The sequence below is a fragment of the Diorhabda sublineata genome, chromosome 8, assembly GCF_026230105.1.
Source record: "Diorhabda sublineata isolate icDioSubl1.1 chromosome 8, icDioSubl1.1, whole genome shotgun sequence".
NCBI lineage: Eukaryota > Metazoa > Arthropoda > Insecta > Coleoptera > Chrysomelidae > Diorhabda > Diorhabda sublineata.
The window spans coordinates 20,375,093-20,399,528 of record NC_079481.1 but is presented as its reverse complement, the minus strand read 5'-3'; the positions used below and the strand labels follow the sequence as shown (position 1 = coordinate 20,399,528).

Sequence of the window (24,436 nt, the reverse complement as noted above, 5' to 3'; positions counted from 1 at the left end):
CTTATACCTACCGGGCTCCTACGGCTAAAGAACCCCTCTGTCGAGAACATGTGATAGGTACGAACTACCTGAAGACATTCACCTGGCAATATAAATTTTGTTAGCACGGATAACACGAAATTTCCAAAATCTAATTACATACTATGGTGGTAATAATAATAAATGTTTATTCGGTATCACTGATAAAATTGAAGATTATTGTGAGAAAATACTTTTACGTGTTTTCAAGATTTATATGAATATAAAAGCTGGTCGATATTCAAAAAGGCGTGTAAAAATGGCTATGGCCTCTGGGTGATTATAAGTTGCTGAAATTCAAGCGGACCTAAATGTGTGGCCTTTTCGATATAAACGACATTCTTCGATTTGATTGCTTGTGGGTGTAAATGAGAATCTCAAAACTATAAAGCAACGGTAAAAGTTATTACTTTTATATGACTGACTGTTAATTCTTTACTAGTATATTACAAAATAATTAGATTTCAAATACGTTGCAATTTCGACATAATGTCATATAAAAGAGTAGCAAATTGTTCATACTTCAACTATAGTTGAAATTTAATGGGAAAACTTCCATTCTTAATAGCTATTCAATTCTTCATAAGAAATGAATTTATGAATTTCACAATAAAAGTAAACCTGAGTTAAGTGAAATAAATTTCGAATACTCAATTGACATTTATGTGTGAGGGAATTCACAATATTAAATTAAATTTTGAAATAAACACCTTAAACCATTTTCAAACTTGGAACACTTACTTAAAATGGATTTATTTTTGTTTCTATTATTCTATTTTAATAAAGAAAGCTCACTATAGTGACAATAATTAGTAAAATAAGCACTATAATTTCTACGTGAAAATGAAAATATAAAAATACTTTTAATGCTTGATATTGAGCTTTTTACGCTACTAGCGAAAATTTTATTAAAATACAGAACATTTTAATTAAGATTAAAAAAAATTAACAAAACAACAGACGACGTAAAGTTTTACGCACTCGAAAGTGTATACAATGATAACATAAAATGAAGCCGTTTCATGTCTAACTGTCAGAAACGCTGAGATCCTAATGCGCCGTAGATAGGCCTAGATAATATAGAGAGCTCATTTCTAAATTTTATTCCCGCACTTCGTATCGTTGATATAGTCTCAGATAAAAGTGGAAATGGTATGTTCAATTTTTCAAAAGTATAGCGCATTTTCGTCAATATCTACCTTTACAGCCACCTGCCAATAAATCTGATTTCTATCTAGCGATGCTTCTCAAGGTCCGTCTTAAAGACTTTTAAACTAAAAGAAAATGTGGACGTTAATATAGAGCAACGAAAATTTGTTGATTATTTACTAAAATTAGGCAAACTGACCCTAAATAGTATGAAAGAAATTGAATTGCCACAGAATATTATTCCAAGCAACAATCTTATGGAGACAGTATTTGGTAACTGCTTAGCCAATGGAAATTATGAGCGGATCAGAGACTCGCACCCAACAAATGTGATTCAATGAAAGATCAACCTGAAGGAGCAGTTTTATTTACAGCAGAATTTCTCAATAGTGTCAAGATTTCAGACTACACGAACCGAAATTGAAATAAATTGCGTTAATAATATTGTCCTATTGTCCCGTAATTTAGACTTATCAAAAGGATTATGCGAAGGTGTAACACTCAAGGTAACAAGTCTATACAATCACTTAATAAAAGCAAAAATTGTTCCTGGTGAACAGTCCGGTAAAGAATTACATATACAAGGACAGCCCTCGACTCACCAAAAGGACAATTTGAATGCACCAAGCAGCGCCACCAAATTTCCCCTTAGATCTGCATTTTCTATAACTGACCACAAATTCCAATGGCAAACTTTCGAATCTGTTAGGGTTGACTTAAAACCAAGTCAGGTCTTTATGCATAGCATGTTATATGTGGCATTTTCTAGAGTTAAGCGGCCACCTACGTTAAAAGTTTATCTTTCAAACGAGAATCCTCGCCGTACCCGCGATAGTATGGCAATACGTATTAGATTAAGACCTGATTTTAAAATTAATACTATGATGACAATAAAATAAAGTTTTTTTATTGTTACGTCGGCAAGATCGAAAAATATTATACATATTTTATCATTTCAACAGTATATAATTCGTGTTGAAATATAATTTCTAGAATATACCGAGCAAAGCTCGTTCATCCAGGTATTAATAGTTAAACGGTGAAGGCGAAACGGGTTTCGAATCTTAAAGAAAACTGAATGTCCGATAAAATGAGACTATTGAAATCAGTTATTATTTTAGTTGGTGGGCTATGTAGCTTAATGTCGATTTTATGTAAGCATTAGTTTACTTTACCAATATATCAATAACAAAAATCATTAAAATATTTACAAAAAGGAGGAAATTGTTCCTAACAAAATAGTGATTTATTGTTCTCCTATACACAATCTGGGAGTACCCACTCTAACCTGGCTTCTTCTTGATGTTGTATTGGAGACCGAAACGAATTTTTTACAAACTTTGTCAAGGTTCACTTAATGGGCATTTCGGATTTACTCGAGATGTAGCTGGTTTATGGGGGATCCATCTATTACCTGCACTAATGATTTTATAGTATAAAAATATACTAAATTGGAAAAAGTGTGTGAAAAGTATGACACTGACAAATGTAAATGAAATGATAGATTACCAACCTAATCAATATCAAAATATAATCTGTTTCGACCATGATTTTCTATCCTCTATTGTCAATCTCCAAATTTAAATATATCATTAATTTCATATTCAGCAAAATAGTTTTCAATAGTCGAAAACCTGAAATACCAAAAAATATTGGTAGGTATATGAGTTTCCTTTTAATAATGTGATGCTGTTTACATAAATATATTAGGAAGTCAACAATAATTTAAAAACAATAAAACTGCATCATCGAACCATGAAATGGCAAAAAAAACTCAAATGGAAGAAAATGAGAATATCTAGACAAACACCTAATAGCCAAGATTAATATAAACCGAATGAACCTTCAATCCAAGCTTTTCCTCCATGTGTTGTAAACATGATTTGTGATTTTCATACACTAACTAAGAAAAACTATTGAAAAATAGATGTGTAGAGATATTGACTTAATCCTTTCGAGTTGCCGTGCTCAAGTCACGTTAGAATTCCTTATATAATTACAAGTAATAAGGTGAGGTTAGGATAGAAGAAGAGTTTTTGGAGTCAGACTGGTGGCATTCGATGGCAGCACTCCTCATCACACTAAAATTGATCACTCTGCTCCTAAATGCCTAGGTCTTGGACCCTTGTTCTTCTGCTCCTTTTACCTCAATTCCCCGTAAATAGCACACTATTCTAAATCATCAAAGCACTTCATTTTAGGTCGAATCATAACCGGCACAGTCTTCAGAACTATCATTCCCGCACCCTCACTATAAATTGTGATTTTTCACTTCCCATTCTCAGGCATCGATAATAAGCTCTTGTAAACAGCACTTTGGTACTTCAGAGTAATTCTTTTCAAGGTCAAAACATTACAGCACAGTGATAGCATCATTTTCTGCGATTTCGAAACTCTTACTGTACAGACATGGAAAATAGTGGAAAAGTTTTACCCTCATAATTAAAGGATCTTGCCCTCAACGTATCAATTAATGTTCTACAAACTCACTTAACGACACACTTAAAAAGCCAAATTTCTTAATTTCTCACAGGTATCTCAATTAAAAATGTAATGTTTTTAAAAGGAAAATTGTAATCACTAATTACGTATTTTTCGTTTTTGAACGGACACTTTTGAGAAATCGAACCAGCGTTTACTGCTTCCAGTTGGAAAAAATATGGTACTGTGAATGGGTCAAATATTTAATGGTAATATAGTGAATTTATGATGGTAAATTATTCAAAGAATTTATACATTGGTTTTATATTACAATATTTTCCCATTACCCAAGTATATGTTGAAAGAAACCTTTCAGACACAAAATATTTTTACAGACATAAACCAAACGTTTTTATTTGACAATTTTAAAACTCTTATTCAAAGTTATAATGCTTGGTGTATATAAAGAACACGCTCTTCATGTATTTTTAGATATTATATATTTATTTATACAGAGGGAGATAGTAATTTGGAATAAATTCAATAGTATAAAATCAATATAGAAACTATTTTTTCAAATGCTAAATGAAATGCACAAGAATAGAATGACAAAGACAGACCTCTAACAAAAACAAGTACCTGTTCAAAGAAAAATTTTCCTTGGTGAAGAAATCACAATGAATACACTATTTTCTGAACATCCTAATACCTCTACTAGACATATCTAATATTGACACACTAACTACTCTACCATTGCACCGAAATTCACAAAAATTACACTGTTTGATGCGCGTTTCGATTACCAAATTAACGTCTTCAGAAAATAAATCCACAAAATTTGCTTATTGCTATGTAATGTTTATTTTTAAAAATGATAAGTATATGTGATATGAAACAAAAAAGTATTGATAACCATTACTAAGACTTTCTAAGAAATTTTTCATGAAATGATTGATAACATACTTTTTATTGATAAGGCTAAATTATATTCAGGAAAATGGTTCTATTTCAATCAAAACTTAGTTGTTTGTTATTAAAGTCTGTAGTCATTATTAGTACTAGTTTTTAGTAATTATTTGGAGGTAATTATAGATAATTTAAATTTGTATAGATTTAATTGTGGTATGGATGATTTATACTCAGAATTAACAGCTTTCCTAGTAATTCATGGAAAATATCAGAAAAAAAATTTTCTTGAAATGAAGAAGAATTTAAACATTTTACCAAAAATGTCTCATATCTATCTTCTTTCTCTTCCTACCACCTCAGCATTTACTAAAATAGTTTTCTCATTAACGTAAATAGGAAGGGAAGGCATAAATAATGAGCTTTTCATTTATTTTCATTTTACTTATAACTGATGTGGTGAGGCATATGAGGTTTAAAAAAGCCAAATTGTAAATTAATAAAATACTGCAGATTTTTAGAAAACTGTTCAATATTCTTCCCAGATCTAAATAAACACTGTAAAAAAGTTGTACTTAAAAATTGAACATCTCAATAAGGAGAAAATGAAACCTTGTTTCGTATAACAGCCAATATTATAGAAACACCTTGTAATAGTACATATTCTGCCTAACTCCGAATAATTCCCCATATAGGTTAGAAATGTTAGTTATTTAAGCAAATTTAGTTATTTCGAATACTTTTGATTTTCCAACAAAGGCATAACAACTAAATGTCTGTACATATTTAGTCATAGTTTTCACCCATATTTTATGGAAATATGCCAGTAACATCAAACGAAGTACATAAATTGAATTTCCAATATATTCAACACATAATGAACAATTGTTCCACAAAATAAATCTGTGATATCAAAAATAAATGACTTATCATTACCAATGATGAAACATGTGTTATGAAACAATGATACAATAAATATTTTTATCTTCCCCCTGTAACTTGGCGTAAAACTAAGCAGCTATCGACCTATTATAGCACTTCGGATTGGCCATAAAGCAGCGCACGACAGGTGAGAATTAGAAGTTTTCAGAAGTAGTCAGTTTTGGATAAAAAAAATATTCTGTTTTCGATTTCTGTTGATGTCTGTTATAAATAAATACATAACAGTTTGTCCCATCACGTTACATACACTAGAATCTCAAATTAAAATACTATGAAAAGTATCCAGAAAGCAACCAAATGATTGCCATTTTCTAGTTCACAAACCAATTTAATATTGAAAGAATTTGATTAAACATGTTGTTGTCTCCAACAATTTTGATATAGTGGATAAGTTTATTAATCATCATAGGCTTAATCTCTTCGTGAGATTACTTCTTTCAAAATCAAATTAGAAAGCAGTAAAAATTTCCAACAACGTAGCTTTCAAGTTAAATTAAATACAGCTTGGATACAGTTGTTCGGTAATCCTAACGATGAAATGTAGATTTAGAAAAGTGGTATTTAATAAATGATCAGTAACGATCGTGACAGAAAGTGTACTAAGGAATATCTGGCGGATTTGAAATATGGAAGTAGATATAAATCGAATATTGCAATAGGAATGTGAAATTGTTGAATCTAATTATCTATTGTTGAATACATTTGAAAGTAAGATGTTAAACAGTTTCAATACTTCAAATTGTTCTCTGCCTAGTTTATTATATGAAGTTTTCCGCTGCTTCGTGAGTTTTACCACCGGAATTTTTCCCATGAAAAGAATTACATTATCGCGGAAAATTTGGTTTAAGACTAGGTAAAATCAAGTTTATCTTCGTGTTCTGAGGATGATAACTTGTTATCGAAATGCGCTTGGAACATAAATAGGAGTGCTAGTGTAATAATTGTAGTTTCAAAAATTGATTTTGACACAATAACTAAAGCAAAGAGTAAAATAATGAGATTATTGAGCTTGCAAGCAACATAAATCAGGAGAAGAGATTTAAAAGACTTAGTATTAGATGGAAAATGTGTCCAGAAGATAAATTCTATTTATAATTAAAAATAAAAAATAACATGATGGAGAATACCTACTGAAAGACAAAAAGATAACGGCTGAAGTTTGGTAAAATTTGGTAAAAATGTAGTCAACCAATAATAGAAATAGTAGAAATTTAGAAAGGATACACACAATAAAATGGGAAAAAAGAATAAACAACTCTTATAGACGAAATTATTAGCTCGGAAAGAAAAATGGTATCAAAAATAGGGAGACTAAGCCCGGCATCTAAATTTAAAGGAATGTATTATCCAACAGAGATTTTGTTCTTACACCCTATATATATATATATATATATATATATATATATATATATATATATATATAAACTATGAACTGGAGCTAACGAATAATTTTTACTTGTACCTAAGATATTTCACTTCACAACAATACATTAGAAATCTAAATCATCGTAATTTCGTTAAAAGACCGTTAACGATCTTCAAAAATTCTGTTTTCCTCATATGAATTCATATTATTAATTTTTATCATGAAGATATTTCATGTATACAACTTAGTATGATAAACAGAACAATTTTTTGTACCTAACCTCACTGATACTTAAAAAATGATTAAACTTACATATCTCATGAAGAATATTGCACAAATAGTTGTAGAAATTCATTGGTCGAATAATAATATCGGTACTCCAAAATCACCCACAATATATCACAGAGAAAAGCCTTTTCACACACTAAAATACAAAACAACACTTATGAATCACTGTTAGTTCGAAAAATATTCCGCTTGCTGACATTTTTCGAAATACAAATTCAAATAAATCAAGTCAGAGCACCGAAACACTTGTCACCGCAGATAACGTGTATGAATGATAGTTTTTCACATTAGAAAAAAAGAGCCGAACCTGACGTCTACCCTAATGGTTTATTAACGAGTGAAATTCAAACTGTGAACGAAGGCGTACCAACGGTATACCACCGGGTGTCTGTGCGCCGTATCGGCAGCGTGTCGATATCTCGCACACAACCAAATCCATCTACTTAGCGATACCGAGAGAGAAAGCCGTATATCTCTACCCGTAGACTGTAAATAGTTGACTGGTAGGTAAACACTTTTATCCAATTTTAACTCCGTTTGGCTTTCAAATTTCGGATGCGCCGTAAAATGACTGAAAGGCACAGGGGAGAGAAGAGAAATTTTGTCCCTCCGGACCGACGATGATTTAAGAGAATTAGAATGTATACTGGAATTTACTCTGCAAATTAAGGATATTGATACAGGAATAGGAGGTAATATTTAACTAACCCCTGTTTTAATATACCTTTGATAAAAAATAAATAAATACCGGCAACCAACATTACACGGCCCAGGAATATCAACGTTTCGGACGGTATTTTGTTATTTTGATTTTGATAAAATTAATATTTTTGTAATTAATTTTAAAAACTGTTTGGGAATATTCTACAAAAGAAAAATATATAGGTTCTTTATCTGAGAATATATTACTAAAACTATATTCAATTAAATACAATAATAAATCTGATACAAATGCAGGCAACCTACATTACTAGGCCCGAGAATATCAACTTTTGAGTCAGTATTTTATTATTAAAATCGGTAATTATTCAATGAATTCTATTAAAAAAAGTACTGAATTTTTCTCTGAAAATAGAGATAAATTATTAATTATGATACGTACGTTCTTTTCACAATAATAGTAGTATTCATTCATTATTGTTTCAAGCTTATGTTAAAAATTATTTTTCATTTGTTTTGAAAGCATGTTTTTTTGATTTTTTAAAACTATATTTATTTTTCACTTTTTACTCCGATTTATAATCAAAAATAAATTCACACGGACGTAAAATTTAAGGAGTTAAATTCTAAAGTAATACTGATGCAGGTAGTATAGTAAATCTCCAAGAGAGGGCTGACAGTTGTAACATTTGTTTCGATGTTGAGGGAAAATTTACAGTGATGATTTCTAAAAAAAATATGCCCAAAAAGAAAGCGGGATTTGAACCCACGACCGGCGAATCCGGAAGTTTACCCGCTCGGTTAACGAACTCAATTAAAAAAATAGTGGGATATACTAACAGTAATAAGCCACAAAGGAGAGTGTCAAAAAAGCTCACAAAAAAGTCCACAAAAAGCTCACAAGCAAACCCACATACAGATGAATATAATATATAATATAATAATATAATATAATAGTAGAGTCTGTTTACTATCTTTGTAATGACTGATGTGATTGAAATTTCTAAAAATTTCATCTGTCAACTTCCATTCTAAAACATTCTAGAGCACTTGAATATTATACACTTGATCTTACAGGCAAAGTTACAGAAGAAAGAAGAATAACTTATCTAGCCTCAATACAGTGCCTTCTCCTTAAATAATAATACGTAATAGATAATAACTGATAAGCACAAGATTTTGTCCAGTTATTAAATCCTCCTAGAACCAGCTGAGCATGATTAGTCCGTTATTAAAATTTCAATAATACAATCGACCTCGTGGATCTACTTTTCAACCAATCAGCTACTCCAGCAGCTTCACCGAACTTGCTTGCAGCCAAACACCAAGTCTACTACCGACTTATTTCTGAAAACTATACAGCTATACACATAGCTTGTGTCAAATAATAGAACCTCCATTTCGTTACTTAAACAGAACCTTCGCATGTGTCTAGCTTGATGATCTCTCTTGCATTTCCACCAGACTTACCCATACAAAAACCTTCCAAGAAACGTCGGCACATCCATTCTTGGAACTGTCTCCGCTATTGTAATTAACGGATGATAACTACTTCAATTTTCCTGAAAACATGATATCTAATTGAACCATTTTTGCTAATATTGGGTCCAATGTAATTGTCGCCATATCTTAGAGGTACTTCGCCATGAGGAACACAACCATCAATACCCTCTAAATACTGTTTAATTTCCCTATCCACAACTCTCTCCCAGCTCTCGCCTGAACTCCGTCATAACTTCACTTGCATTTTAGACGTTTTTCTGAAGTATCTGTCAACTACTGACGACTTCTCTCAGCTTATGAGAGAGAGGGAGAGAGAGAGAGATAAAGAGGGAGACAGAAAGTGAGAGAGAGAGAGAGAGAGAGAGAGAGAGAAAGGTTCATTGGAGTTGTGCCGAGATGCACTTCCAGCTCGGTTACTTAATGGCACTACCAGAATATTTTATAACAGCGCATTACAAACAATAGAACTGCGAATGGAAGAAAATTAGATATAAATGCATATTTAATTAATAATAGGCCATAACAGATAGTATTTTTTAATATTTTTGAAATAAGCTCCTAATTTCGAGAATTGCATTACAAATAAAATTACAGATGTAGTGCTAGACTGAGGTTAAACAGGAAAAAAGGTTTCAAAACTGAGTTTGTCAATAAGATATTGAACAAAAAACGGACAAAAAACTGTAGTCACGAAATTTAAAATAAAAAATATGAATAGGCAATCATCAATTCATTCAACTCATTTGTGGTGAAAAGTGGAACAAATGATTTCATTCCAAATACGACTATTATTGTTTATTATCAATAATAGTTGCAATTAAGATTTATTCATACCAATTATGGACACAATAAAATAATTATTCTGAATTTTATGCTCGACTAATCGTTGTCAAAACAATCACACTTCCCATATATACATATACATACATACATTGACATACGACTAGTATTGTTGAATTTCAATTTCAATACACGCGCTAAAAAAAATAACACATGAATATGGAGTATCGTATCTAAATATTTCCAACCAGATTGAAACCGTTTTTGTTAATAATTCTACAAGTGAATCGGCAACAATATAAATATTATTATGGGGAAAAATAGCAATTGTGTGTGTTATTTTGTGACTTACGACATTCATTTAATATATTTTAAATCAATTTTATCCTCTCGACCAGTATTCACTGCTTTGCAAAGTATTTGTTTTTGGAGTATTTGATACCTGTTTCTTTGGTATTTCGATTAGGGTTGTTGCATGTAGCGATGGTATTATATTATTTTTTATATATTAATTTTGTTTCTGTATTTTTTGTTCACAACACTTAAGATCTGATTTCTTTTGGAAACGTCGGTCACGGCAATAATTCATTCATACAACTATTCATCAATTAGAATTTTAATATGTTATATTAGCGGTCCCTTCATACGTTTGAGTGTGTAAAATATTTTTATGTAGTCTAATTTCTAATTGCAGCTTTCTACCGTGATGTACTGATGTATATTACTTGAAGAGAAATGAAAATTGCGTCCAGTAGTATAATATATGTATGACGTGTTTCGTGTGTTGAGATAGTATTTAGTTATTCAAAAATACATCTGAAATTCTGGTTACATTGTAACATACAGTCAAGTTTAGATTTCACATTACTTCTAACTATCAAAAGAAAGAATTTTCCTGGAAAATCGAAAAACGAAAATCTTTTCGAAGTTCAAAACTTTGTTAAACCTGATGAGATGAAGATTTAATCTACATGTTCAAACGAAACATTTCAAACTGTGCCGAGAGTTCCGTGGAAATTATGTTTTTGCATGCAAAATGCCTACGTTATTCCAGATCTGATGTCGAAATAGTGATAGATCAAAAACTTGGTAATTAGATTTTTAGTAAATATCAGAGTATTAACCTAATAAGCGGATGTAGAAGGATATATCAATGAAATATGTTTCCAAATAAGAAAGCTCATTTTTTTATGAAGGTTTTTTCACCTAAATATGATATGTTTAATGAATGAAGGAAAAACTGAAATGAAGGCAAACAATCTTTATGTTTAATATATTTGATTATAGATGGTGTTTAGTTTTCACTGTTTCGCCAATTTTTTTTTCAACATGGTAGTAGTTGTACTTATAGATGTAAATTATGAATAAACAGTCTGAAGTAACATAATAACCATAATGCATGACCTAAGCGTTGAATTTTTTTATGTCTATTAATCTTGAAAAATATATTCACTCTCGTTCACGATTTGTTCACAGCTAACCAATGTGATAAACGTGCACAATTGTGCAGAGAATCGCAGCACTCGCAAGCAGAATGGCGTAATTAACAGTTGGAGTAAAAGTTTGGGGAATATTTGCTTATGGTAGCCGATTACTACTTATATTTATTCGAGGCTGATTGCTGCGCGTTATGCTTATCATGTACGTACTACATACCACTATTTTATCTTAATGTGTATTAACAAGTTAATTATCACCTAAACATTGCACGCCCACATAATGCATGTCGAGTTTCTCCAATTTCTCCAGGAATCTTTTAATGTTTTTTCACCAGTCTTTAATCGCATAGAGAGTGGTATATTATTCATATTTATTATTTTATTATTATTGTATTATATTATTACACGAGAAGACATTCCTTTGTCGATGCTTTGACGTAAAAAAGAGTGAATTTAACTAAGGAGTCGCCAAACACATGCTAATAAAAGTTCTGGTATATATTTCTAGGTAATTCGGATTCTAGAATCTAAAAAACAAAAAGGTCAACTTAATTCTATGAAAACGGCCACAACATACTGTAAATAAGTTATAAAAAAAAAATATGAAGAAATTGTTGCCGCCAAACTTTGAATTTTATCAACAAAATAGAACAGGACAGGCTTCACGATCTACGTTAGTGGACAAGTTCATAACAACATTATTATTTTATTATTAATGTAAAGCTATCACATTACCACGAAATGGAAGTCCATAAATTATTTTGTCTGGATGGAACAGATCCAATGTGTAATAATAATTAATTAAATAAATAATTAGAATATACCAAATGTATTGTGTTGACATACTAGAATCCTGATTCATCCAAATACTCTTGAATAACTTGTAATACTTGTAATGTGTAATTTAAGGGCAACAAAAAAAGAGGGAGCTCAATAAAACCTAACCCATCACCTTTATTGTGGTTAGGGTTTGAATTTGGAACAGAATAAAAAATGAAATTCAACGTTGAATGAACGACGTTTTATTGAGGAAATAGGCCATTTATCTAGGAATTACTCTTGTCTTTTTCTAGATAAATTGCGAGTCCAACCACACTTAAGAAATAGGTCAAGTCTACATGAACAAAAAAATGTCTTTTAGATATATAAACTTAAATATGAAATACGGAGCTTTTAGTAGCGTTTTCAGAAAACTTAATGTAGTCTTGTTGATATTGTGAGGAAGTATTCGGAACAAAGACAAAAATACAGTGCGGTACTAATATTTGGAATAGCTTGAACATAAAAATAAACAACAGATTATCCAAAAACAGGTCTTAAACAGGGATTAACAATTATACGAGGGGAATGTATTATGTATTATTTTTTATAGCCCAACACATTGTGATATGTAAAAAAAAATAAACTGTTTTCAAATTTAATAATCCAATGATCAAAACGTGGCTACTGCGGCTGCATTCTAGATGTCGATGTCACGAGTTTATGACCACTTAAAGTTTTCCTGTGTATCAACATCCACATTTCTAACCAGACTTAGACTCATACGATTTCTGGCTCTTTCCGAAAATTGAAAATGTGCTTAAAAAGGAGCCCCTTGAAACCATTTCTGATAGAATCGTATAACAGAGCAGATGACATCCGTCCCAACAGAAGCCTTCAGTCAAGGTTGGTTCGTAGCCAACGTCACTAGTTTGAAAAATATTACTGCAAATTTTGTGCCACCTTCTTACTTTGTTTGTAATGAAATAATTCACATGTCTACTGTATTGATCTGGTTATTAAGTATTATATATATTTATTTTGTTTATACAGTATTATTGTGTCAGTTGTAATTTATTCTAACAATAGAATTGTTACTGTTACCAATTAATGACTGTGATGACAACTCAGCGAATATAATAGCATATATTTTGTCTGACACAAAGAAAAACGGAGATTAAATAAAGAGACAAATCAAGATATGTTGAACCTGTTGCTGAGTAATTTAAACACAAGAATTTATAGTGAACCCATCACATGGCGATTCAGACAAACAAGTGATTTTTTTACAGTCATGTTTTTTTCAGTTAAACAGGGAAAATGTAGCTCAAAACACTCGGAAGTGGACGATATGGGGATTGGAAGAGAAACATGAGTCAATTTCAGTGGTGCACGGTATCAACTTTTATAGCAAGGGACCAAGAATTTTTGATGACAGAGTAAGAGAATAAGCCGAGCAACCAAATTATGAGTCTACAAGTTGGCGATAAAACCAGTAATTAAGGCCGCTTGACATAATGACGCAATACAACGTGCAATGCAATGTTAGACGCAATATTTCTTAATGAAAAGCAAGTGCAGATGTTCATCTAATTGTTTCATGCAAGATCTTGACATAATCGGTTTTGTGTCATTTTTATTGTGTGTAATTTGAAATCTAGTTACTTTTGACTTAACAGATCAGCTGACTTTCGCAAAACTTGACTTTGTTATTTTCATTGTTAAACTAGGTACAAAATATTAGATTAAATTTGAGGTTAGGAATTTGTTTACTTTTATTGCTTACAGAGACTTGCATGCAATTTTTTGTACATTGTATTGCATTATCAAGCGAAAAATGTGTTACTTCTCTTTTTGATTTTATAAAGAATTTAAGAGTTATGTTATAATTTAGATTATTTTAGTAGAGTTATTCTATACTCGTTTTTCTATTCTCGAATATATGAGTACTCAATCCATTTCAAATTTTTTGTTCACATTCTTCATTTTATTCATTAACAGTGATAAACCTCTTTTTGGTTTCATTGAAGAAGTTTTTAAATCCAATTTTTTAGTCGAAGTTAAATGCAATTTTTTGCTTCCTATTGATTGATTGATAATTTCAATATGTTTTAAATTCAGATTAGATATTATAATTATTTATTATCATAATTAATTCAATTTACAGCTTCTTGGTTTTTTGATGATATAAACCTTATAATAAAGTTAAAATAAAGATAATTGAAATTATCGAATAATTTGAAATGTTTAGAATTTTTATTGTGATAATTGATAAAGTTCAAATCAAACATTAGAAAGATAATAACAACTGAAAAAATGTAAGAAGAAAGGAAGACGAGCTATTAGTAGATATAAATAATAAAAACTCGGCATACATTTTCAGATTAAAAATTAATACAACGCTTACACCAAAAATCAGAAGGACAATATATCAAATCGAATTTTTAAGTACGTATACTACCATTTTTTATGACTTCACTTGAGTTGTCGAGTTGTCAAGAGATTTTTAGAAATGTCCTTCAAACTTTCAGGGAACTAAATAATTCCATTCACTTTTAACCATTAATCAAGTTTAGCGACCACCCCGTTAGCCGAAGGGTATAATATTTGAAACATCAACAGACCCTTCTAGTTGACTATTACTGTTGACAGAGATTTCGAAATCAGACACCTCTCTCTATTCGTAATCAGCGTGCTCATTTCGTTACCATTAAAATTCACAGAGTTGGCTTCCAGCTTTAAATTGTAACGAAAATTTTACATTTTACATACATTTTGTTGTTAACGTTGCTTACAGTATAAGAAATTATTAATTGTTTGTTCAAAGATATTTCGTCTTGACTACCTGGAAACCGACAATATTCACTGAAATCGATAATTTGCAAATATTGATATTGATAGTAATATGGTCGTATTTTAAAAGTACATTTACAATACTTCTAGCATGTTTATAATTAATAGTATATTGTATAACAAGTGTTGAAAATGGAAGCTTCGACACGAGATTGCACGATTGAGGCGAGTGGCTAAAGCAAACGAGTTTGAAGTCGAATTTTCAACACGTGTTGTACACGATAATTTTCCGACAACCACAGAAAAATAGTTAGTATTTAGTTTATTTATTGAAGTTTGTGGTGAAATTACGACAGTTTTGAAAATAAATTGGTGCTTGCAGGTGATTGTTGACAATTTTATGTTCCTCTGTTGATACAAAATTTTTATTTTGTACGTACCAGACTGACAATTATTTTTTGGTGCTGCAAGTATAGTTTTATAAAATCGCGGCGTCTGGCTTGGGGACGATACATGAGAGGATCCTACAGCTTCTACAAGGTTTAGAGATTTCTATCTTCTTACTGATCGAATTGTTTATATAACCTTCAGCAGTTATGATGGATTGCCAACCACCATGGCTTTTCATAGAGAAGATCACCAGTTTTGTTTGTGACAATTGTTACTGAGCCTCTTCTGTACGAGTAACTTGTGTAAGTTTCTGGGTTAGGTTGCATCCAAGCGGCGATTTAAACCAAATTCCTTTGTTCATTTGCCTTCTGGATAGCGAGCAAAGAATTTTTCATCTTTGACAGTCATTCCTATAGGTCGTGGATTGATAATTTTTTTACAAATCATATAAAAATTGTTATTAATAACAAATTATAGAGGTTTTTTATTTTTAGTAAAAGGAACATCGACGATTAATATTGTGTACGTATTTGATATGAGTTTAACATTGTAAAGTTCACTTTTCCGCATATATCCACAAATTCCAAAAATAAGGACGGTCTAAAAATGAAAATTTAAGTTGAAAGAATTAAAGTTGCACGTCGTATTTACAAAATTATGGTAATAAATAGAAAATTTATTAGAAGATATTTCAAAAAATGTTTCAATGTTTTCACTGGTTACGTCGTTGAATTTTTTTTGCAATTATGATAGCTGATTTATTCTTTAACAGAGCTCTTAATTTGCCAAAAGTAGTAATGTCAACATCATGTTTTTTCTAGAGCTTCTTTTCTGGCTGATTTCACGATTCCATTCGTCGACGAATTCAAATATCTAGACATTGTCTTAGATAAAAAATTACTAAGGACGAACCACATTAATTATATTAAGAAAAAATGCAAAAAGGTATGAATCTGTTGAAAGTAGTTTCCAAAAGAAAATGGGGAGCAGATGCGAACCTTGCATATACATTCTATAAGGTTTATATTCGTTCCATATTGGACTATGGGTGAGCATTACATAGGGCAATATCTAGAACAAATCTTTCAAGGATTGACCGTATTCAATTTACAGCATTAAAAATTTGTATGGTACTTATGATGTCATCTCCTAACCAATCAGTTTTGGCAGAAATTCAAGAACCTCCACTAAATATTCGTAGACAATATTTAGCCGAGAAACAAATAATTAAATATAGATCATTTAATACGGAAATGATTAAAAAAGTAGCTTGCATAAATATTTGTAATCTTACAACACCCTATTGGAGAATAAAATATCCTCCTTTGGCAGAGGCCTTTATAAATACCAATTATGATGTGCTATACCCTTTATATTCCGAAATTACCAATATAAATAACTTTATACTTACAACCATACTGAATGATTTCGGAGACAAGGTAATTAAAATATTTACAGATTAGGTCTAAATGTGACGATGGAACAGGAGCAGCATTTTTTATTTCAAATATTAATTTTGTTAAAAAATTAAGAATACCAGATTTTTATTCATTTTACTCCACCGAGGAATTAGCAATAAAACAATGCTTAGTTTGGTGTTTACTAAATCCAGTTCAAACTGTTGCAATAATGGCAGATTCAAAATCAGTCTATCTACAAATCTACAAGCTATCGAAGCGTCTATATCAAACATTTATAATCAGGAACTTATCTTCGAAATAAAAAACTTATTATACCAATTAAACATTGATAATAAACAAATTATTTCCATATGGGTAAAAGGTCATAGCGGCATTATGGGTAACGAATGTAATTAGCAAACATAAGAAATCCATTAGAATCAGATAGAGAGAAGCTTACAATAACCTAAGCAAAACATCAGAAAATATTTATTTCCAGCTTCACCGAAATCTACCAAATAGCATTCCAAATATAAAAAAATTCGATTATAGTAAAACAGTTTGCTTACAATAGATCAAAAACAGAGTCATGCAGATGTTTCTATGGAGTGTTTTGCAATGTTTCACAGAAATAAAGCCGAATTTTTGCTCCGTTTCATAACCATGGATGAAACGTGGGTTCATCACTTGACACCGAAACAAAAGAACAATCAAAACAATGGACTAAAAAGGAAGAACCGGCTCCATAGATCATGGCGTCGATTTTTTTGGATGTGAGTGGTATAATTTATTTTCTTTTGAAAAAGGAAAAACTACCAACGGCGACTATAATGGATAGTTCCAGCGAAGAAATAAAGCAAAAGCGGCCAGCTAAAAAGAAAGTGTTGTTTCATTAAGACAATGCACCAGTTCACACATCTGTTATTATTTTCTGTTCCCAGACTTAAACAAATGGCTCGGTGGTCCAAGATTTTCCAACAATGAAGAGGTGATGTACGCAGTTAATGGTTATTTTGAGGAGCTTGACGAAATTACGTTGAAAAATAAATATATTTTGTTCCAAAATTTTTGTGTTTTCTAGAGAGAAAGAAGAAAATCGGAGTCAGTCATACTTAGCGGTTGGCAAGATATAAAATTTGAAGTGGTTCGAGTAGTAATCACACCAACTAAGTATATAAAATATGATGGAATAACAATAGGGAAAACATGAATTCCAGAGCTCTCATGGAACAAACTACTAAGAAAATTGTAAATAGTATAATAATAGATACAAGGTTGTATTTCAAAAATATATCTACAATATTTCTATCATATTTATAATCAAGTTAATATTTCATATATCAAGCTTAGATAATTTCTTCGTATCAATCTTATCCTCATTTATGTTGACGACCAAGGGGTTAACCAACATTAGCATTTAGGTAGAAATTTTCAATTTTAATTAGATGATTATTTCAGTTTTTTTAGCTTTCAGTCGAAATATTATTAATACTTACAACCAATTCTATCAAAATTTTCTTTAATATGGGTGTAATATTTTCAAATCTTCCTCTGGGTTTAAACGGATACAACATATGTTCAATTTAGGTTGAATATCCAATAGTAATTAGGCAGTCGCCTAATTTCTCTCCATCAACCTTTTACGTTTATTATCGAGTTAAGGAAATGAGAATTGATGAATTCTTATGGATATATTACATTTCCGGCCTTATGGCAACTCAGTAATAATCTCTAGATTTTAATTTGCAATTTTCTAGATAGTTACTCTTGTTTTTCTTGTGGTAGCTTCTCCAGTGAATTTAGTTGTTGATTCTTTTTTCATTCGTTAGCATATTTCTATACAGTCAACTCACTCACTTTCCCGGTAGCAGGTAGTCATGTGTGATACGATTATGACCGATTCGAAGTCGGGAAAGGACTGTTGTTGTTGTTAACAATCGAATAATATTAACAAGACAAGAAGAATCACTCTCGTCGGAATGATTGAAGTCGATCATACAAAAGCGTGCCGACACGACTCGACATTTGTAGTTATCGGTGCTTATACGAGATTGGTGCATAACGGAACGAATACATTTTCACTTACCGGGATGATTAAAAACTTTGTGTGCATTAAAAGAGACCAAAGAGGAAAACTTCAAGTTGTTTATTTTTGTGCATATTTCAAAGTAAATAATTTTTTAAAGGTAGTACAAAATTGAATTGAAGTTGGATTATTCAAGTTTCCACAAATACCCATGAAGATAACACAGAGCTTATCGTTAATTTACAACTGGTTATAAAATGCCTAGAATTATTTGTACATTTTTCCACGTATGTATGTTATAAAATTGCTAGAAATGTGTATGTACAATAAGTCATTTTTAATTGTTGGTTGGTACATGCGTTTTTTGCTATTCGATCTACTCTAATTTCGGTGAGGTGCACCCAAATGAAATTAAATATTCTGTTGCTATTTCTGCATAAGAGACTAAAAGGTGGTTGTGAATCGGTTATTATAAAGACATATTCACTTCTGAATTTCCTCAAGTGCTTCTAAAATTCAGTAGAATGGATAGATGTGAAAGGTGAGGGTAGAATTTGAAGGAAGTTTAGATTTCGTGTGTATGTATACTTTTTAACAGCTACCATATTTATTTCAGGTACTTATTTAATGACAAAACTGATTGAACAGTCCGTTATTTTTAATTTTTCCATTTAAGAATTGTTTTCCGTGGATAATGACGTTTTTGTTAATTGATGCAAAATACCGTTAAGCCTTCTGCTTCAAATTACTGCAATATACTGCTAGTTACAACTAAATCTATTTGTCACTAACTACTGACTCAGGGCCTACTCGATGTTTATTGAAGAACTCTACGTAATTTTTAGTCAATTACACATATTACGTTGTTGTTTGTTCATTATTCCTTCATAATGAAATAGTTTCAAATATCTCTGTTTCTTCAAATTACAGCTACTTACTTGTGTTATAAATTGTCTTCTGATAATAAAATTTCAGTATTTATATATTCTGTAACAAGGCTATAATGAACAAAAATCGATAATAGTGGAAAATTCCGAACACTAGCATGAGCAAAGACAAAAATCGATGTTTTTCATTGCAACCCACTAATAAACTGAATTTTTCCATCAATCAAATTAAGTTTAAGAAAAAAAAATGTTTATTGAAATAGTTGTATGAATTATTATTTATGTTGAAGTTAAAGTTGAAAATTTGTGTATAGGATATGATTTTTATGATATTGGTAAAAAACATTTGAAGTCGTATAACTGAAAGAATTTGATTCCGTGAATAGTTTTTTATATTTATTTTGTTAATAAAAAAACTTTCAACCTCCATATAATAATGATATATCGTGTGTTTTCTACATTCATAAATGTTTTAAGTATGTTGCCAACTTTAAATATCTCGATGCAGGGGATGTTAATTTGGTCAAATCAATTACCCGACCTACAGTTTCACAAAGGTCGTTTCAAATTCACTAGTAAATTCGGCCAAAAAATGTTACAGGTACAAGAGGTCGGTAAGTATTCGTAAAAACGGAATAGAGACAACGGTTTTCACTAAATCCGTGCATTTTAATTTACATTTTGATACAATAATATACTTAAAAACATCACTAAATTAGATTTTTGTATATTAGGTTGAATTAGATTAGATTTTTGTATTTGTATTAATTTGAACATATTCGAAAATATAAGTTTACTTATACCTATGTGATTGTTGTATACTTTTTTTACTAATTTTGTACAATTTTCCTTACTGAATTGAAGTATGTTTATAATATCTAATTCGGTTCTTTTTGGTTTTTTAGATAACATATACAAATATTTAATTTAGCCCACCAAAAGGTCTAGCCCATCTACCTGCTATCTGGCCGAATTTACTACCGCCCTCTTAAAGAATTGTCAGTACATTTTTTTATTAATAAAAAAACAATAAGAGAATAATTACATTATTATTAGTATTCCATTATAATTCTTGGGGTAGTTTCATTTTATGCTCACAAACTAAAATTTAAAATTTTTTAGTTAAAAATACTGGAATGAACTTAATTCTGAAAATGCATACTTGCTTTTTGGATGGTAATTTAAAATTACATTTCATGGGTTATTGTATTCAAATTATTTCCTCTTTTGTAAGTATTCCTTCTACGAATCTTGAGCAATGCATTAACATTAGGCCCCTTTCACACCAAACGAATCCGAATCAATCAGGATCACTCCGAATCAAGTTGAATCTGATTCGTCATCTCTTCCACACCAGCTGAATCAACCTGAATAATTCTTACCTGGAATGTTTAATTCTTCGCCAATTTTCCTCCACACAGAAGATATGAGATTTCTGTTGCTGTGATTTTTATCACTGGTGTCATAAATCGCACTATTTTCTTTAACTTTTAAAATTAATAACTCCACGTCCATCTCGTATGGTTGTTGATTCAAGACTGACCGGTCGAGGAATCTGACAGGTTGAATCAAGTGCGACCTCGAATCAAACCTGATTGAACCAGATTCGTCCCGTCTGAAGGCAGGAAAAGAATCCCTTCTTTGTGCCCTAGAAACGCACGAAACGTATCTATGGTCGTATTGAACTAACTTTGGACTGTTTATGAGTAGAAATGAGTCAGTTAAGGACAAGGAAAGGTCGGTATGATGCTGAGGTACAAATAGCACTTTTTAAATATCAAGGAATACTCATACCATATAAACAGTATAAAACCACATCAAAGGTAATTTAAATTCGAAAATTCTTGGTTCTTTTTCTTAACATTTTCAACTTGAATAATGACTGAAGTTGTTAAAGAAGAAGTACCTTTCGGCGAGTAAGCGACAGATGTAAGCCTGGAATCTTCTGTTACAAATACAGTGACTCTTGCTACTGTAAACAAACAGTTTAACCGTATTTTCATTTGTTGGACCAAAAAATGTAAAAGAAAAATAACGAAATTTCACGCGAAAGCGTATTTTAAACTTATTGTTCATTGATGTATGGCAGTAATAGCATGTTGGGTGTACGAGTTTTTAAATGGTTTCCATCTGAATCGCTGTTCAACATCAAAAAGATATTAAAATATCGAAAAAATCTATTCGATTTAACTGTTGGTTAATTATTTGTAGGATTGCTGCATTTACAGGAATTGGAAAAGAATCTGTACAACCTGAACTGTGAAAAGTGTCGTAGGTTCTCCACCAAAACCAAATTTGCTGGTTCGATGCTGATTGTATGTTTAGATGTTTCTAACGAAATTCAGCATTCCAATGTTTGACCATCACCCTTATTCACCGAATCTTTCATTAGTCGCTTTTTTTGAGTAGTAAGGTGAAATCTTCATAAAAAGGAATAAGATTTTAGTCCACTGTAACTGGGGAAGATAGCAGCACGCAACCAGAAGGTGATAACAGAAGAAGACAGTCAGCGCTGTTTTGAATTAAAGAAGGTTATAAGGGTAGAGGATGGGTTAATATTGATAATCTGTCAAAATGGTCGAATTCAGAATGAAACATCTTACAACACTAGTCTCGTTTTTTCTCCTGGTATTGATTTTTTTTAAATGAATGTTCTAGTATTTTCAGATTCAAACTCAACTTCAACATATGAATCTAAAAATAAAGAAATACGTTTCGTGTAGAGCGCTTCTTCCTCAAGATAATAACAATAAAAAGGTAGTCGTTATGAAGATTGAATGTGTATAATTGTGTACAAAAAATGGACAAATCCGTTCGTTCAAACCTTAACTGTTCAAGTCCTAAGTGAATAACACAAATCTCACTTTTCTAGTGGAGCACATTTAAACAAAACATATTTTAGATCTTTATCACATTCATCCAAATTAATACCTTACTTTATATACTATTTACACAATCCTTTACAAAACTTCACATTTATTTTCGTTTACGAATTTACAATATATTAGTAAATGGTGTGTACTCAGTCACAACTGTATTATATATTCGCGACATTTTATGTGATTTTTCGTCCCAGGTGTTTGAATGCATCTTTGTTAATACGTGTTTATAATAATATACCCGCCACAGTTCACGAAAAATATTCACTTTTATTGCTGATTATTATAATATGTGAAACCATTTAAATAAGCCTATTTTACTTTGATTTTACTCGCTCTAGTCAGTATCTTGTTTTGCTTTTTATACTTCATCAAAAAGATGTATCGTCACCAGTGGCGGTTTGTCAATAAGTGCCACGGTACAACCATTTTCCCAAAAGTTATATATTAGATATTTTTTTCTAATGAAAAATATTGTTAAACTGATTTTTGTCGTTAATAATTATTAACAATCCTATTTATATATGCAGAAATACTTCATATTCAGTTATAAGCACTGAAAATGAATTACGTTTGGGCAGCTCAAGTTGCCACGGATTAGAGCGAGTTTATGAGGAATGTGGGAATTCTCGATATATGCTAATCGATGCCAGCTAGATGTTGGTTCAACACGGATTCAATTTAACGGCAGAAAATGAGACGCTCGTATCGATTTCAAATTTATTAAAAAAACATGTTTCTCGTATGGGTTAGAAAAAAAAAACAAATTAGAAGTTTTGGTAGGTCAAAGCCAAATCTAAAGTATATTTATATTTGGCTTTGACCTACCAAAACTCGCGAAATCAAAACATAAAATTCAACAATGTGCAATGAGCAGTGGTGCATGCTTGTAAAGAGATATTGGAACGGTCATAATAATTCAGTAATCCTCATAAGAATTAGATACTGGATGAAATAGTCCAATTACAATTATAGAAAAAAACTGATTCACGTTAAGGAAACTATTGCAAGTCGGCGCCTAAAAACTTAGATTAAATGATAAAATTTTATTTTTTCTGTAAGGGGAGAAAAGTTTGACATTTTATCTCTGTTGACAGTTAACAAAATGTCACTTCCTATGAAATTTCTTCTTTTTCTTCCCAGAAAAAATTCATATAAACACATAGGCAAAGAAAGATATTTAATTTTAGAATATTTTATTATACAATAAAGTTACCTTTATATCAAAAGTACAACGATTACATGCGCATTGCATGAATGACACGTACTTTTGGTACCTCAATCTAAAATCTATACTTTTTTCCCTGTATAATAAATAATTATTTTCGTTGACATTTCTTCACAAAATTATGCCTCATGTCGACAAAATTTTTTAACAGTAGCAAAAAATCCAATTTAAAATAAAAAGGATTGGGAAAATTTTTAAACACAGATACAAAAAATTCGCAACCAAATAGATAATATAATTGGAAAATTGAAGTTACAATTTTCACATGAGACATCGCCATCGCCTGCAAAAAATGCCGTATAAATAGTTTCTCAATAAACAAAAAAAAAAGATAAATATTGAATGTTTGCAAGATAAAAGTCTGGGCTGTTTTTGTTGCCATTTCGTTTTTATTCTTGATTTTTCATGGTAAAACTTGTCTTATTTTTCAAAAGACATTGAAACTTACACGTTAAGGTTGAATAGATCATTCAAGGTTAAATAGATCATGAGGCAATTTGACATCAACCAAGAATATCCTTTCTATGGATAAAACCATCTCCTATTTCGCGACCCCTTCGATGGAATTGTAGTCTCTGCTTCCCTCCCGTTATTTTATGTAC

General features: G+C 30.9%; 1 protein-coding gene across 14 annotated transcripts in view; it reads right to left on the bottom strand.

Moving 5' to 3' along the window:
• LOC130447221 (uncharacterized) overlaps positions 1-24,436 on the bottom strand; it is a 533,966-nt gene that overhangs the window by 211,302 nt on the left and 298,228 nt on the right. For 2 of the 14 annotated variants that reach the window (XM_056783921.1, XM_056783922.1), the window contains exon 1: positions 7,115-7,553. The exons of 11 other annotated variants lie outside the window; for them this stretch is intronic. The gene's annotated coding sequence lies outside the window, so the exon portion shown is untranslated. Of the gene's footprint in view, positions 1-7,114; positions 7,593-24,436 lie in introns of those variants that run through there. One more of the 14 variants, XM_056783918.1, reaches the window with a different exon arrangement.